Here is a 4529-nt window from a genome sequence, read left to right as displayed (position 1 = left end):
TTTGATTCTGCGGTGAGCTTGCGTGTGAAAGCTTGTAACTGAAGCAACCACTCGGAGCCTTCTTATTCGCCTAACTAAGAATTACGAAGCGTCTTCTCAATTTTCTCGATTGAAGTGGGGGGTGGGGGTGGGGCAACATCTAGAATTGAAGGCTACAAAGCCGCCCAGAAAAGGAAACCAAAAAAAAAATGCTACAAGCCAAACTGGCCCTTAATTACAAATCAGACGGCAGGATTCAGAAAAAAAGAAAAAAGAAAAATTATATTTGCACCAAATCACACGACACTCGACAGACAGGATTAGGAAAAAAGAAAAGTTATATATTTGCACCAATGGGGTGCCTCTCTTATCTAAATTTGCAACAAGTTACCAACTGGCCCTTGATTACAAATCACACGGCAGGATTCAAAGAAAACAAAAGCAAAAACCAACTAAAGGACATATATAATTAGTAGGAAGGTTCTTAAAAAGCAAACCTCTAAATATGAGAATGAGAAAGAGAAACACTTTTTTTTTTTTTTTAAGGAAAATATTAGGTGTTTCTTCCGTCTTTGACTGATCTTATTTCTAAAAATCGGATGAAAAAAATAAAGATTACTTTGCTTTTTGTTTTTCTAAAACATAATATTTATCTAAGATTAGGAGAATACCACAAAAACATGAGAAAAACACTTAATATTTCAATTTTTTTAATTGGGAAATGCTAAGTACTCTCATTGTGTCTTTCTAGTCCTACGTGTATATTATTTTCTTAAAAAAAAAAAAAAAAAATTGATCTTATTTTTCTCATTTGATTTTTAAAAAATAATATTCGCCTAAGACCAGAAGAAGAGTCCCTAACATTTTATTTTTTAATTTAAAAGCTGATTTTAGGAAATTTTTGTTTGTGTGGAATCTGTGGATGCCTCGTCACTTGTTCTATAAATACAGCAGAAGTTGTAAAAAGACTACTCTGCTTCACTCTACGAAAAAAAAAAAAAAAGAGAGAGAGAGAGCCCCCTCTCTAGTCTCTTCCCTCTCTGACTCTCTCTTTGTTTTTTTCTTGTTAACTAAGCAAAAAAAAAGAGAGTAAACCTGCTTCTGATCTCTTCTTCTCCCTTTGTTCAAAGTCTTTTCGAACATCTCCTCCTCATCATTCTCCGTCAAATGGCCTCCGGTTCCGCCAACACCGACAAGCAGAATAACACCACCGGCTCTCCTCTTCCCAAGAGAGGCCAGGTCAAAGCTCAGATTTTTGACAGCTTGGCCAGGGGGGTCGCTGCCGCGGTGGGTAAAGCTCTGGGAAGCTTCGGAGGAGCCGCCGGTAGCGGCGGAAACTCCGCCGCTTCAACCCCGCCACCAAGCGCCTACAACTCCGATGGGCATCCCGATACCTCCTAGGTCCTAGGAGATGATCATCAAATGTGTTGTCCTCTCCGTTCTGCTCGGAGAAAAAGCCGACAGAAGTGTTTATTTTCTAATATTTTAGATTTAGAAAAGCTTCTGTCGTGTCGTTTTGTATGTACGGTATGCGTTTGATTAGTTAATTACTCTAGTGTGTCGGGGTGTCTGTGGTTTGAAGATATAGGGATCTGATGGGCCTGGAGGACTCATATTTTTCCGAGTTTCCGGGCCATAACCTATTTACCTTTACTTGTATTTCAGTGTGATTTAGACTTTATTTATTGGCTAAGTTCTTCTTAGTTCTTAGTGTTGTAGAAATGAAAGAAAAAAAGGTGAAAGACAAGAGCCCTCTTCCGATTTGTTGTTTTACAAGTTTTAGGAGAAAATGATGTAATTGGAAGAGGTAGTTTATGTTTGAAGCCTTGAAGGTGTTTGGTTAATTTGTTATTTGTATCTTTGGTTATAAAAATATATTTATGTTTTCCTGTTCATCTTGTTGGTTCTGATGCATTTGATGTTAGATCATGCAATGGCTGCTTCTTCTCATTCGAGCTTTGTCATTTTTTTTTTTCTGTTTTTTTAAATAAAGGGGATTCCAAGTTTGGAAAATTCATGTCTTGTTGGTGTATGTAGTAGCTTTTAATTGTTGTACTTGTGGGCAATTTTCTCCAAATGTGTTGATTTGGGTTCTTTCCCAAGTTGGTAAAAAAAAATTAAAAAATTACTATGGCAAAGCAACAAAGAAAAAGATTTGAACTTGACTCGTACGAAAAATCAGCGCGACTGCAAATAACAGCCGACAATTTCTAACAAAACACGGGTGACGGAATCCAAACACCTCTGGCAGCCGCCCGGCAAATTCTTGTTAAGACAGTCTTTTGGACAACTTTGTCTAGAAATGGTCTCATTTTTGTCCCCCCTCTTAACGTAATCTTGGCACCCATTCAAGATCCGATGGAGTTGTGACTTAATTAATGGCTTAATTTTGCTTCTAGTTCTATAGATGGAGATAGGCCTCACGAGAAATTATAAATAAACCAAATTCCAACCACTTTATCCTTGAGAATTCTTAATTTTGCTTCCGTACGACAATTTATGTCTTTCCTAACGCACTAAATCCAACCCAATTTTGTATTAAATCCTAAGTCATGTTTGGAAACAAAATCCTAAATTGCATTCGGTTTTGTGTCGGAGTTTGTCTTTTAAAAAGTCTTTGTGGCTGTGTTTGGCAGAAGGTTGGATTGGACCGGACTAAAAAATCAAAAAAAAATTTCTCAAAATTAACTCCAATATTCTTACTTTTTACATCACATCAATCACTTTTTATTACTATTTCAATAAAAAAAATCACTACAAAACAAATTTTTTCATTTTTTTATATAAAACATTTTTATTTTTTTTCTTTCATATTAATCAAATCTGTTTATAGTACCGTTTCACTCATTTTTTTCATTTCATTGCCAAACTCAGCCTGCAAAACTGAGATAAAAGTCAAAGTTGAAATAATGCTCGAACATCTGGTGGACGATACTAAGAATCTGCTACAGACATTCCCTTGGTGGTCCTGTGTTTATGTTCCCAGAGAAGCCAATGAGGCTGCTCACAGGTTGGCGAAAGCAACCATAACAAGTGTTGGTGATAGAATTTGGAGAAATCAAACTCCAAATTGTATTAATGACATTGTAATGAAGGATCATTTAGCTCTTTCTCTTGATTGTTTGGTGGGCCTTAACTCCACTTTCTGATGATTATCAATAAGATTATTCGAGTATTTGTTCCAAACAAAAAAAAAAGAAATAATGCTCGGTTTTGTCTCCATAATTACAAGTGCCAGCACACTGAGCGCATCTCGTGGGTGCATGATCCATCAATACGACGACAAAATTTTTTTTATCCCCCTCACTATGGCCACCTAATTGATGAGAAGAGCTCACAATTGGCTTAGGGGTGGTTTGTGCTATTTCCATTAATTCTTGTAAAGCTCAACCTTACAAATTACTCCCATTCAAACTATGAATTCACTTTCCCAAACATGTTTTTTTTTTTTTTTTTTTTTTTTTTCTGTAAACTACCAAAACATAATTTTAAAAGTTCTTTCTCTTTTGTTTTCAAAATTTTGAAAATAAGAAATGAAAAACGGAAAACAAATACAAAAGAAAGGATCAATTCCTTGATGGGGAAATGCCAAATTTAAAAACAATGAGACTCTAAGTTATAGTGAGATCAACCCGTTTAACTTAAAATGTGCTATAAATGCTAATGAGGATTGGCTACATTCTATCAGCTCCCACAAAAAAGATGGGTGTAGGACTCACTTGCTAGAGGGTAATTCAAACTGCATCTGGAGTTGTTGCCCCAAACAGGGAGGTCGGGGACTTGGGTGCAACGCCCAGCTTCTTGGATTGCCCAAAAACGACAAACTCTGCACCTTAACCAAATTAACCTGAATTAACTGCAATTCGGTGGGTGAATTACTATAAAGTTGTTGATATTGTCTTAACATTAAAGTTGATAGACCAAATTTACAGTATTAATCATATTTTTAGTCTAAATGAATCCTATTACCCAAGTTAGTGCCTGGCTGGCTCTTTCTTTTTGCTTGGGAAGTTCTTGATGACTTTTTGTTTCACTCATAGTCCCACACCACCTTGTGAATGGGATGCTAGCCTGACATGAGAAAAATGCAGTCAGTCTTTCTTTCTTTCTTTCTTTTTGTAATATTCAATTCAAAAGATATATTTCCAATCATTCATTCACTCATGGGCGGCGAAAAGGGATGTGAACAGAAGTTAGAAGATTCCAATGACTTGTGTAAGTGGAGTCAAACAGCATCAAGGTTTTTGGTACAATACATAAGTTGGCCAAAGCATTGAAAAGTCGGTCAACAAGGTTTTAATTATTCGGATTTTGAATTTAATTTTTTGGCTTTTAAATTTAATATCATAATTTTTATTTTATTTTGAAAAAAAAAATTATATTATTATTACCAATACTCCTAAAAAAAAAATCAGAGCGACAAAATACATCACAAATATAAAGGAGAATTTCTTCCAATCAAACCTGATCTATGACGGACTTAACGTGTTGTAGTGTTTGTAGCTCTATTAACATCATTAACCATCCAACTAGAGAACGATGCAACAATC

The sequence above is a fragment of the Corylus avellana genome, chromosome ca10 (assembly GCF_901000735.1).
Source record: "Corylus avellana chromosome ca10, CavTom2PMs-1.0".
NCBI classification, from domain to species: Eukaryota; Viridiplantae; Streptophyta; class Magnoliopsida; order Fagales; family Betulaceae; genus Corylus; species Corylus avellana.
The sequence above is the reverse complement of the archived record's forward strand: the minus strand, read 5'-3'. Positions refer to the sequence as shown.